The sequence below is a fragment of the Protopterus annectens genome, chromosome 11.part0 (assembly GCF_019279795.1).
Source record: "Protopterus annectens isolate FY-2018-M chromosome 11.part0, PAN1.0, whole genome shotgun sequence".
In the NCBI taxonomy this organism is placed as follows: Eukaryota; Metazoa; Chordata; order Ceratodontiformes; family Protopteridae; genus Protopterus; species Protopterus annectens.
In genome coordinates, this window is record NC_056745.1 from 923,569,989 (window position 1) to 923,584,161 (window position 14,173).

General features: G+C 43.3%; 1 protein-coding gene across 1 annotated transcript in view; it reads right to left on the reverse strand.

The window, feature by feature from the left end:
- Window positions 1-14,173, reverse strand: part of LASP1 (LIM and SH3 protein 1) — a 1,019,750-nt gene that overhangs the window by 654,566 nt on the left and 351,011 nt on the right. The gene's annotated exons all lie outside the window — the stretch shown is intronic.

Consider the following 14,173-nt stretch of genomic DNA (forward strand, 5'->3'; position numbering starts at 1 on the left):
GTTGCAGTCATTACACTTGGGTTATCCTGCTGGCAGGCTGCCCGCAGTCAGCCAGAGTTCCAAAGTCTAGGTCCGGCGTCTGTTGCTGTTGCCTCTTCCCTGACGTTAGTGCGCCAGGGGTATAAAAGATGCAACCAACGCCATTTTCTTCAGTTTTTCTTGCCTCAGATGTCAGGTGCCCCCAAATAGGAAGGCTGTAAAAAAGTATGCCAAAAGGCATGCATGTAGTAAAATAAAAATTTTCTTCATCTACAAGCAAATACACCATAGAGGTTGTATAGAATAGAGAAGTACAGTAAAGTCCCAGCATAGAAAAAGGGGGATAGTGGGTGGGTAACCTGGACTGCAACAGTGAATACACTCTAACATCTACATTTATGGTAGGTACACAACTGTACTATGTTCATCATGTTTCACTGTTGTAGTCATTACACATGGGTAGAATCCCAAAGCTGAGGTAGGGTGGCTGGTCCTAAATAGGGTTAGGAGAGGCTACCAAGCCCTGCAGAACTACAGTGGCAAAGCCTGCTCTGGATTTAGAGTAAAGAGGTAAGTGGTAGTGCTTGGTGAAAGTGTGCACTGAACTCCAGGTTGCAGCTTCTAAAATGTCTTTGGTTGGTACTCCTCTGAGAAAGGCTGCTGAAGAGGCTGCTGCTCTGGTAGAATGTGGCCTAATGCCCTTAGGCACTGATTTGCCATGTTGTGCATAATAGAAGCGAATGCAGTGTCCTATCCATTTTGAAATTGTCTGCTTTGAGATAGGCTTGCCTTGTGATCCTGCAGCATAAGCTACAAAAAGTTGCTCAGTTTTTCTGAAAGCTTTTGTTTTGTCCAAATAGAACCATAGCTGTCTGTGTATGTCCAAAGTGTGAAGAAGTCTCTCCCCCTTATTCTGGGGATTTGGGTTGAAAGTTGTCAAATTAATGGTTTGGTTAAGAGCCACACTGGAAATCGCCTTTAGCATAAATGTTGGGTTTGTCCTCAGTAAGACCCTGTCCTGATGAAAAATGATGAAAGGTTCCACTGCCATTAATGCCTGTAACTCTGAGACTCTTCTTGCTGAAGTTATTGCTTGGAGCAGAGCCGTTTTCCATGATAAGAATTTTATATCAGCAGTGCTGGCTGGCTCAAAAGGAGGCAGAGTGAGTTTTTCTAAAACAAAATTGAGGTCCCAAGTAGGTGTTGGTGCTCTCCTTGGGGGTCTTGTGTTTTTTGCCCCTCTGAAGTACTGTTTTAGTAGTGGATGTGATAAAATAGGCGGTTCCGTATTGTAATGAGCTGAAATGGCAGAGGCATGGATCTTAATAGATGAAAAGGATAGGCCTTTGTCCAGCATCTCAGTTAGGTATTGTAAAATCTGAGGAATATTTGGAGTGGTTCGAGTCCTTGTGCCTGGTTCCAAGCACAGAATCTCTTCCATTTTTCTGCATAAGATTTCCTAGTGCTGGGCCTTCTGGCTTCTAAAATGACATCCATAACAGCTTTAGAGAGAGATGTGGTCTGAGTGGCTATATTATCTGCCATGCAGCCAGATTTACGGTTCTGAGTTGACTGTGCAGAATCTGACTGTTTTGTTGAGTCAGAAGATGAGGAATTAGAGGTAATGGCCAGGCTGGGCCTTGAGACAAGGTCTTTAGGATTGGGTACCAGTGCTGGCGTGGCCAGTCTGGGGCAATCAGGATCATTTTTGGATTTTCGTCTGACTTTTAGGAGCACCTTGGAAAGAAGAGGCAGTGGAGGAAAGGCATAAAGTGTCAGGTTTTTCCAGCTGAATGATAGAGCATCCACTTTCCATGCTTGTGGGTGATAAGTTCTTGTGCAGAATTTTTATAGTTGACAGTTGTGAGGGGAGGCATAAAGATCTATGTCTGGGCGTCCCCATTTCCTTGTTAACATGCTGAAGACCTGTGGATTTAGTTTCCATTCATGAGGATCCATGAGATTTCTGCTTAGTTCGTCTGCCAGTGTGTTTTTTGTTCCTGGCAGGAATTGTGCCTGCAGATGTACCTGATAGGTCAGGGCTGTATTCCACAAAGTCATGGCTTGCCTGCAGAGGGGGTAGGAATGTGTGCCCCCTTGCTTGTTTATGTACCGCAATAACTGTGGTGTTGTCCGTCTTTAGTAATAGTTGTCCTGGATGTAGTAGATCCTTGAAAGCTGTCAGAGCATTCTGTATAGCTAGCATCTCTTTTTGATTGATGTGAAGATGCATTTGTTCCTTGGGCCATGTGCCCTGAATACATTTTCCTGCCATGTGTGCCCCCAGGCATAATCCGATGCATCCGTTGTTATTGTCTGCCTGGCTGTGGGTAAGGTGAAAGGCTGTCCCTTGTTGTGGTGACAGGCCTGGGACCACCATCGAAAATCCTGTTGAAGGCAGGGAATTAGAGTTATTACTGTTTCTAGGCTGTGGCAATGTTGAGTCCAAACACTTTTTAGATACCATTGTAATTTCCTCATATGCAGTCTTGCATATGGAATTAGTAGAATGCAGGATGCCATGAAGCCCAGGGCCTGCAGAATTTTTCTTGCAGGGAGCTGGGTCTTTGTTGCCATCATTTGAAAGTAATCAGTCAGTTGCCTTTGCTTGTCTGGTGTGAGATAAGCCATCTGGGCAGTTGTATTTAAGCTTGCACCCAGGAATATTCTCTTGAGAGGGCACTAGTTTTGACTTATTTTCGTTTACTGTGTACCCTAGGCAAATTAGCAATCTTTTTACAAATGCCAGATGTTTTAGTAGAATGTCCTTGCTCTCTGCTTGAATAAGGCAGTCGTCCAAGTAGGGAGATATTTGAATTCCTTATTGTCTGCAAAATGCAACTACTGGTGCCAGGGATTTTGTGAAGACCCTGGGAGCAGTAGATAAGCCAAAGGGCAGTACAGAGAATTGGTAATGCACTGAGCCAGCTATGAATCTGTGGTATCTTCCGCAAGATTGTCTGATTGGTATACGCAGGTATGCCTCTTTGAGGTCCAAAGTAACTAGCCAAGCCTTCTTGCCTAGCATAGGTAGAAGTTGCTGAAGTGTCAACATTTTGAATTTTGGAACATCCAGAAAAGTATTTAGGATTAACAAGTCCAGTATTGGTCGCCAGGCTTTGTCCTTCCTGGGTACCAGAAAAAGTCTTGAGTAAAATTCTTGGCCCTGTTCTTGATGTGGTACTCCTTGAATAGCTCTCATATCCTTGAGGGCAGCAATTTGTTTTTGTGCCTCTGCCCATTGGTTTTGTGGCAGATCCGGCATACCCTTTGATTTTGGAAGGGTGTGAAAGTTTAACCTGTAACCCTGAGAAATAACGTTTAGTACCCATTTGTCCTGGGTGATTATGTGCCAATTTTGTGAGAAAAGTGCTAGCTTTCCCCCCCCAAGGGTGCTGCCAAAAGGCAAGTGCTTGGCATCTGTAGAGGGAAGTCATTGGGACTGTTTCCTATAAGGTTGTGATTTGTCTTCTCCTCCTTTGGGGGCTGAGGCACCCCATTGTTTAGATCTGTAGGAGCCTTGGGGCTAAGATCTGCCTCTTGGGCGTCTGTATCTGCCTCTTTGTGGCCTGTCTGACACCGGAAAGGACCAAATTTTTGAAGGCCAGTTTCTGCTAAACCTAGGTGGTTGAACCTGTAAGAAATCCTTCACTGTTTGCATTGATTTTGCTTTATCCTCCATTTTCTTTAACACTTCTTCTGCCTTAACACCAAACAAAGTATCATGCTGTAGTAAAGCATCCAATAGTTTTACTTTAACATGTTAAGGTAAACTTTGTTCTTTTAACCAAGCATGCCTTCGAATGACAGAGCCTGTAACTGCGGCTCTACAAGAAGCCTCTAATGAATCAAAACCACATTGCAGAGTATGCTTTCCCACCTGTTCAGCTGCATGCAATAAATCCTGCATTTCCTTATTGTCAGGACTTTGAGTTTGCAATCATTTTCTGTTTTAATAAAGACATGAGATACTGTTGATATTTAAGGAAGTGAAACTGGCAGTTTAAAGCCCTTTCAGCCAAAGTTGCAGAAGTGTAAACTTTTTCCCCCCATCTATCCAGAGCTCTAGAATCTCTGTTAGAGGGAACAGATTTTTTGTAGTGGAAGCCTTAACCCCTTTGGGGCCCTGAGAAATAGTTTCTGGGTCAGCAGCAGGGTTTTTGTAAAGAAATTTATGAGAGTCAGGGACCCTGGAGTACCTGTCTGGCTTGACTGGTGCAGGGGGTAAAGAATCAGGAGACGGACTGGATTCAGAGAAAACATCATCAACAATATCAAGCTCAAGTGGGATAGCCAGGGGCCTGTGCTGAGGCAGTAAAAGAAAATCTCTGAGCCTTTTCTTGGATTCAGAATAATCCTGGCTCTCCCAGTGGAAATGTTCCCTCATGGTGTGCAGGGTTTCCCCAAAAGAATAATCCTCAGGTGGAGAGGCTGAAGGTATAGATTCTTCTGCAACAGAATCCTCATAGGGAGGGAGAGAGTATCCCTGATCAAAAGAGGAATCACAGGAAACAAAAACCTGGTCAGAGGAATCATAGTCAGTGTCTTGCCTAGGCCTTTTATCAGGAGTGGGATGGGAACCCCTGATCAGAGTAATTAAATCTTCGGCCATTTTAAGCATCTGTTTCTTTGGCATGGATGACTGTCCTGGAGAATGCTGTACTTGTTTTCTTGTCTTTAATGGTGATTTTGACTTTGCCTTGGCTGCTGCAGAGGACTTAATAGTAAGCTGTGAAGGTCTGAAAACACCCTCAGAAGCAGATGCCTGCACAGCGGCTCCGGACCCATCTGAGGGAATAGTTTCCACAGGCCCAATACCTTGAGTTTCCAGAGGCCTAGGTGACTCCACGTGGGAGTCAGATACGGCCTGTGGCTCTGAGGTAGCGGGTGTCAGGGGCTGCAAAAGCCCCTCACTGAGAACCGGCGACTGGCCTAGAAGAGGCTTCGTCATCGGTTTTGGACCTCTGATGCCTGTCCTTTCCCTTGTCTTTGCGTTTTTTATGAATTCCGGTCATCGGTTGTTTCAACAGCATTATATAGTTAAACCTCCGGCCAAAGTAATGTGAAGCAAACTCAAACCGACGCTTAATGGTGCGTTTATTGAATCTAGCACAAAACCGACAACTAGTGACGTCGTGGTCAGGGCCTAGGCAAGGAATACAGCAAGAGTGAAAGTCCTTATGAGATATTTGCTTCCCACAAGAAATACAATTGTTAACTTTTACTGACATCGGTCTGAAGCAAGAAAAAGATTCCCCAACGGGGGTACTTGGCTTTATTGTAGACTTCGGTTCTGAAACTCGATTTCGTAAATCTCAGGAGTCGGCCGACTGGCACTTGTGAGCTGCTTTTGCTTCGGGCACCGCGCGGCAAGAAAGACTGAAGAAAATGGTGTTGGTTGCATCTTTTATACCCCTGGCGCACTGACGTCAGGGAAGAGGGGACAGCAGCCGATGCCAGACCTAGACTTTGGAACTCTGACCGACTGCGGATAGCCTGCCAGCAGGATAACCCAAGTGTAATGACTGCAACAGTGAAACACGATGAACATCAAGAATACCCACCCATATAAAACCCACACAGATGTGACAAGAACATGCAGACTCTCCAGTCTGTTACCAGTGGTCACAAATGAACCCCAGACTCCAGATCTGTAAGGCAGAAGTTTTAACAACTCTGTTTTTTACGGTCTGCTCCTTCAGCCTGACGATCAGCTGTTCCCTCCCTTCCAATCACTCCCAGAGTTAGGGTTGTCAAGGAAGGCACACCGTTAAAAGCTGCCATCAGAGCTGGTTTATGCTTTAGTGCTTTTGTCCTAATGTTCTCATGTACACTTGAGCACGCATGCAATGAATGTGCGAAGGGCTGACCTTGAATGACATACCCTTCACTTCAGTAAGGGACGTTTTCATTCTTGCAAAACTGCCTCCACCCAGAAGCACAACAGGTGGTTTTCCCTGGTCTCCACAAGCGAAATATCACCCACCTAGAGTATACTCATGCATGCAACCCTCCCTATTCCCCCAGGGAGGGGCAAGTAAGTCACATCCCCATTCACTTCCACCACTTCCTCTTACTCCCACAGTGGCCGAGCTACTAATCAAACCAGAGTCACCTAGGTCGCATACAGAGCCCCGTCCTTCTATGGTATGGATACAAGCACAGAATCTTTAACAACTACCCCCATGCTGCCCATGTAAGGACTGGTTGATCTAGGCCCATCTGCTTCTCTTCTAACATTTATTAAGCACAGATGTTCATTCTCTGCATCAATTACAAACAGGCTTTCAAAGACTGCAACAGTAAGATGAAACTTGGGCAAAACAAGCAGTGCACAACTACAAAATCAATAGTGCACAATAAAACAACATACTGGTGACAAACACCTGTGCCGAGAAGATTTCTTCAAGGTAACAACAAGCATTTCTATACAAACAAATGCAACATGACAATGAATGAAAATCTCACAGATGTGGTGAAGACTGATAGAAGAATCTTTGTCCATACAATGTTCATCTCTAGACAGAGGTACTGGTTTACAATTCAGCACTATAAAAATGAAACCACTGCCTAACTGGAGTAGCAAGGTGGGGACAGAATATGGGATAGCAAACTGTTTGCTACTTGGCAAGGGCAGCCCACAGCAGTGCAGATATGAGAACTGGTACGTTTAAAGGTGGCGGTGCATGTGTGTGTGTGTGTGTGGGGGGGGGGTGAATAGCCCCAGCAATGAAACACAATACCAGTCTCCTAATACCTCCCTGTACTGCTGAATTAGGCTCCCTCAAACCAATAACACAACATATAAAAGAACTAAGAAAAGGAATTCCCCCCATCCCCTCTGGGACTGGGTTATGAGGGTATGTGATGAAGACATTCTTCAAGAAAAAAAGTGGAGCAGATGGAAAAATGGAAAGACTGCTGTTGACCAGCGAGGATGAAGGCAGAAAACACTGGTAAAAGAAAATGAAAAGCAATTAATGCACACAAAAATAACTTCAAAGCACATACAATGAAACAGTGACTACACAAAAGCAATACAGAGAAAAGATGCCTTGCCAAGCAGAACTACTGTGCTCTGTCAGAGTTGTTTAATTTCCCCAAGATCTCGTCAACAAAGAATGAACTCGCTAAAGATTAAAAGGGTTGATATGACAGAAAGCACAGAGTTAGCAAAAAGCTTTGTACACTACAAAAGAAAAAAAAAAGTACTCACAATCAAATTAATTTGTCATTGTTAACCCCCTCAAATTCATGCAAGGATCTTCCAAATGACAAAGGCATTCTGACACCACTGCTATGAAAGACATAACACAGGAAAGCATACATCTTTAGGTAAACTGGTGTTGGCTAAGTAGGAACTACTGAATGACACTGTCTTTACTAAGCAAAGCAAATTAATTTAAAAATAGCTAGACAGGAGCTAGATACTCAAAATCTGGTTTGTCTGGTTGATCCCGCAAACTGCATACACTGCTGGGAGATCATGCTACTAGTTTTTGTGTGTTATCTTGACTACCCACAATGGAATAAATATCAACAGAAATATAGCTTCACAAAAATATTCTGTGATCAGCATGAACTACCCTGTAAACTGCAGGTTAACAAGGCAGAACCATGAGCAATAACAGCAGACAGCTACAGCACACACAACAGATGCATAAAAGAAGGAAGACGCCTTCAATACACAATACCAGAAACTTAAACACTACTGCATCAAAACACAATGCTAGCTATGAAAAGAAGGGTGACTCACTACTCCTAAATTTCTATAGTGAGGGTAATCCCAGCAAGCCTTCATACACATTAATTTTAGTACTGCCAAAGGAGTGCTCAGTCTTTGTATTTGATCTTCTCTTTTTACTTACCACAAACATACCTGCACAAACTGTCACATGCATTTATGACTGCCTTAACAGACTATTGCAGGAGAGTGCAGACTGAATGCAACAAAGTGCCACAGGATCTGTTCTACCCCACCCCCGCCCCCCAAGTCATTTATTTGTTTTATGAACAAGCTTCACCCTCTTTAGGTGTGTTATGCAGTCCACTGGAATTCTATGTTTTACACAGATACATACACTCGCATAGCTATATGGAATGTACAGGCTGTGACGTCCATCCTCAGGACCAGTAATCAAGGAGCCTGAATCCTCACCACTGACACTGGTGAGGGATATTCACTTGCAACAAAGACAGATACACACAGTACTTCCAGATGCAACTCTCTGCACCAAGCTCAATTTCGCTTAATAGCACCCAGGGAAAACACACAGAGTCCAGAGTCTGGGTTTCCCTCTCTTACCTTCCAAGCCCCCAGTAAGACTCCCCACTGGCACAGCTATACAGCTGAGTTCTCAGCAGAGTGTCCCAAGTGAAGCCCTCTACCACCATCTCTATGAAAACAGTGCTTTGTGCCCCTGCTCCAAGTAGTTGACACATACTCAGACTGGATTTTCACACACACACACACACACACACACACACACACACACACACACACACGCACACGCACGCACACACACACACACACACACACACACACACACACGCACGCATGAATGCACACGAGAATGGCTGGTACAGATTTACTAGCTAAGCCCTCTGTCCAGACTATAAGGTAGATAATGCCACCAGGATACTCCAAAGCCAGCTACTTGAAGGCTCTTACAAAGGTATCCAATTATACTGAGTAAAATTAATATTAATACAAATGGTAGCGTTTGACCAATGCAGCAAGGCGTTCAGGAGTGGCGACAATGTCACCAAATAAATACAAGTGCTCTCAAAGTTTAAAATATTCTCTCAAAGACCAGCCACAATGAAAAGTTTAAATATATTTTAATAAATAATAAAATAACATGAAAATACTAAATATCTATTTACAATAAACACAGTTTCAATCACAGGAAAAGCTAAAAATAACACAGTTGGGTAGATTCACACAGATGCAGAAAAACAGCATTTAACTAATCTCGCTATATTTTGCTGACTGAGCAAAAGAATTACTACCCCCTAGTTCACTTACTAGAGGAAGGCAAAATGATGTAGGTGAGGGATCCTTCTTGTCAGGTTTTCAAAAACAGACTGCACTGAGACTTCTCTTTCATCTAGTATTAAAACTTCATTTCGGTGCTGGATTACAGAATGATATCACATACATCTGGTCATCTGACTTCTGGTTTCCGAACAACCCACCCCTTTACTAGAAACTGAACCAGAATCTCGCACGTATGTGTTACCATACACACAGACAGAGCTTTGCTAAGATGTGTTATAGCACCTGGAAGCCATAAAAGCATTTCATCACTTCCATCCTTCCATGGTAGCAATTAGTTCACTGCTAAGGACAATACAGCAAGATTCCTACTCCTTGCTTTCACAGACATTTAGTCTCTGGCGGCAATCTGAACTGTAAGATACAATTTTTACGGCCTAGCATGTAATTTAACTTCAGACTATTTTTCAAAGTTAGCTGAACAAAGATTAACCTCTTCTCTTCCTATATCCTATGTTATAATGTATTAATTTTAACAGTTACAATACAATCTGACATACAAGTGCATTTATTTTTCTGTCCAGCAGGACCCACTACTGGTACATTTTTTTTTTTTTTTTTTTTTTTTTTAACACAAGCAACTTTACAAATACATTTTCAACAAAAGCACCTATACAAATCAGTTCAATATACAAATGACACAATTCTTTACAAAACTCCAGCTAGCTATGTTGGCATATGTTACACATCCACTGACCTACTTTTCCTGGCATAGCTGGCAATAGCTCACATCGCCACACAGTCCCTGCCTCTACGCTTGGCTAAGAAAGAAAGAAAACAATCACTCAGCAGCTATGATAAATGGTAACTTGTGCAAAAGCCACCAGATTATTACTTTCTTGCAGCATTGACGTCACTGCCTCCCTCCAGCTTCACGAAAATGGGGGTGGGGGTAAATATTATTTTTTTAATTCTGCTATCAATAGCAGCACTGAGTATTTCATTCATAAGTGAAGGGGAAAAAAGGAAAAGGCATTAGCCAAGGACGAATACACCTGAAACACATTTCTTGGGTAATGTAAAACTAAAATTATACTCTGATGCATACAAATGTAAAACAAACACAGCTGCTAAAAAAGAAAAAAATACTAATTTATGCAAAAAAAAAAAGAAAAGTTAGTTTCCAGCACAATTCATGAGGTACATACAAAGAAAGCTGCACACATATACACAAACTGTCACACTGGGCGCTTACCAACAGGCTGTTTGGTGGAATGGCTTAAACCAAGAAGTACAACCAACAAATACAGACCCAAGTGACAAGTTGGTTTGCAAGCTGCAGTTCTAGTACTGCTACTAGATATGTCTGTAACCAACATCAGACCGTCTTTTTCCAAGTGCATTTGGACACTGAAAGCCAAGGACAGAGCAACTTGTTGCCTGCAGTTACCAATCCTACTGCAAAGTAAATGGACACAGGTCATAAAGATCTAACAATATGTTAAGTAACACATATCTATAAAAGGGTTTGAGGTCCTGCATTTTCTTGTAGAAAAAGATTCAGATGCTCTCTAACCTGGTAGGACTTCTTGGATGGCTCTTTTTAATTTTTTTTAAAGGTTTACCTTTAGTTTACCAGTCACCTTCTAACAAGATGAAATAATTGGGAAAGGGAAGAAGAACAGGTCTTGAGGATGATGCAGTGAAAATGGTGTAGCCTTTGGTTACTATGCCCATGAGCAACTTGTCCTGCATGATGGTTTGCTACTCAGGACGAAGGAGAGAGATTATACCCCCAACCTCCTCTGGAGTGGGACAGCTGGACAAGTCCTCAGGGATTCTGCAGTGGGCCTGCCAAAGAGAACATTAGAATCCCTGGTTTTGTGAACCACCTCTGCCCTTTGAGTGGCACCCAAGGGAGCTCTTGATTCTAAATATGTAGACAATTCTTTCTCGGAGGAAAACTGCTTACTTTCTATGCAGAGGGTCCTGAACCCCCATGACCTCCAACTGAGAAACATCTTGGGATGAAGTATGAATGGTACAAACCTCTGGCCCGCTCTGTCTTCAGCAGGACAAATATCAACATGGGGGTGGGGCACAGGGAAAGTAGTAGATGTGACCCTGACTAAAGCACTGTCATCAGCCTGCCTCTTCTCTTTTCTGCCCTTAGCAATGGCAGAAAAATCACTAGGCAATAGCTCTCCTCTTGTAAATTTACTCTTTTAGCCCTTGAGCAAAGCTTACCATAGATCTTACAACTAGCATCTAAAAGTTAGTGAACACACTTACTATTGTCTACAGAAACTGAGTTATTTTCTTTATCCACACTAAAGCTCACAGCAGAGGGGTGGCACTCCAAGGGGCAGCCTGGGAAGAAGCAGGCATTCGGCCACCATGACAACGTAGTAATTATTTTCATTAGGAGTGAAGCACTCACATCAGTATGAGTGCTGTGATCCATGGAGGTGATGAAAGATGATATGCCCTCATTTTTGGGATGAGGTTGTTATAATGGTTAAAATCTTTGCCTCCCGTGCACAAGGTGCAGGGCTCGATCCTGATCTCTGGCTCAGCCTGTGGATGACACAAGGGCAAAGGGCAGACTAGCAAAATAAATTTAAAATGGGTGGCGACAGCCAAACACATTCTGGCTAGGCTTATAAATTCCCTAGGGCAGATAGCCTAGTATGAACCTATGAACCTATGAACTAGACATCCAGTGTATCCAGAAGGCAAGGTGGAACAGCAATGCAGCAAAGTCACATGCTTGGGATCCACAGTCTACTGCTCAGGGAGTAGAACAGACTAGAAATGGTGCAGGAATTATGGTGAGGGATGCCATCAGGGTTGGTTACAGACTCACTGCAATCAGACCCAAGGGTAAAGATAAGGCAGCATTCATAACCTCAGACTATGCCCTCAGCAGGGTGGCCATATCAATGACGAGAGTGCATTCAGGCAGTAGTTGCCAGACTTACTAGATAAAGCAGGACAACAAGAGATGAGTGTAAATAATGGGGGACCTGAATGTTCATATCAGGACAGACAGTACAGGGTATGAGGACTGCCTGGGTTCACATGGGTGAGGCAATAGAAATGAAGGAGGAGAGGCCATTCTAGACTTCTGTCTAACAAACAACTTGATGGTAGCCAAATTATGGTTCAGCAAGGGAGACAAATCAGAAGAACACATACAACAGTTGCCAACATGCAACTCTGGTAGAGTTCATCCTAGGAAACAAAAATCATTGGGGGTAAAATGAAGACACTGAAATAGACCAAGCATAAACCACTGGCGGACACAACCAGTTGCAAGCAGTGATCAGAGAAGACTAAGGTCAACACACAATAGGGAGAAAACCTGAAAGTTAACTGGAGTGAAAACATAAGAGTTCAAGGAAATACTCGCAGCTCTACCACCTTGGGAAAAAGAGAAAACAAGTGGAATCAAAGATGAACGGCAGCATTGTAAAACACAACAGGTGAACAGGTGGAATCAAAGATGAACGGCAGCATCGTAAAACACAACAGGTGAACAGGTGGAATCAAAGATGAACGGCAGCATCGTAAAACACAACAGGTGAACAGGTGGAATCAAAGATGAACGGCAGCATCGTAAAACACAACAGGTGAACAGGTGGAATCAAAGATGAACGGCAGCATCGTAAAACACAACAGGTGAACAGGTGGAATCAAAGATGAACGGCAGCATCGTAAAACACAACAGGTGAACAGGTGGAATCAAAGATGAATGGCAGCATCGTAAAACACAACAGGTGAACAGGTGGAATCAAAGATGAACGGCAGCATCGTAAAACACAACAGGTGAACAGGTGGAATCAAAGATGAACGGCATCATCTTAAAACACAACAGGTGAACAGGTGGAATCAAAGATGAACGGCAGCATCGTAAAACACAACAGGTGAACAGGTGGAATCAAAGATGAACGGCAGCATCGTAAAACACAACAGGTGAACAGGTGGAATCAAAGATGAACGGCAGCATCGTAAAACACAACAGATGAACAGGTGGAATCAAAGATGAATGGCAGCATCGTAAAACACAACAGGTGAACAGGTGGAATCAAAGATGAACGGCAGCATCGTAAAACACAACAGGTGAACAGGTGGAATCAAAGATGAACGGCAGCATCGTAAAACACAACAGGTGAACAGGTGGAATCAAAGATGAACGGCAGCATCGTAAAACACAACAGGTGAACAGGTGGAATCAAAGATGAACGGCAGCATCGTAAAACACAACAGGTGAACAGGTGGAATCAAAGATGAACGGCAGCATCGTAAAACACAACAGGTGAACAGGTGGAATCAAAGATGAATGGCAGCATCGTAAAACACAACAGGTGAACAGGTGGAATCAAAGATGAACGGCATCATCGTAAAACACAACAGGTGAACAGGTGGAATCAAAGATGAACGGCAGCATCGTAAAACACAACAGGTGAACAGGTGGAATCAAAGATGAACGGCAGCATCTTAAAACACAACAGGTGACGAATACAAAACATGTACGTTGCCGAGCCAACTATGGAAATAAGGTACATAAGGAATGGAGGTGATGGAATGCAGAAATTCAGGAAGTTATCAAAAGAAAGGAGGAGTGTAGGAAAAAGTGAGAGAAAAAAAAGACAGACCAGCCTGGGAAGGAATCTCAACAGAAAAGAAGAAGGCATGAGAGGTACCCTACTAGCTGCTGGAAAAGGACACAACAAAAGACACAAATAAACGCTTATCACGATGCACGGCAAAGACAGAAAGATACAAATACTCATCAGACAGCATTCATAAAGGATGCCAGCAATAACCTGCTCACCAGTTTATAGGACATCAAAGGCAGACGGAAGGAGTACTTCCAACATCTTCTGAATGAAGAAAACCCCACAGAAGATGTGCTGTGCCGTATACAGCCCACAATGAAAGGGAACAGCAGCAGTAAATAACACAAAGTCAGGGAAAGCAGGTGAAATTATGCAGATATGAGCAAGGTGTTGGGTGAGTTAGGAAAGAAATGGCTCCTGAGGGTATTCCTAGACATGTGGAGATAAAGTTGCATCCCAGAAGACTGCAATATAAGGAAACTAGTGCCAGTGTACAAGAACAAAGGGGATATTCACAACTGTGGCAGTACAGAGGTATCCAACTCCTGTCACATTGCAAGAAGGTGCTGCAGAC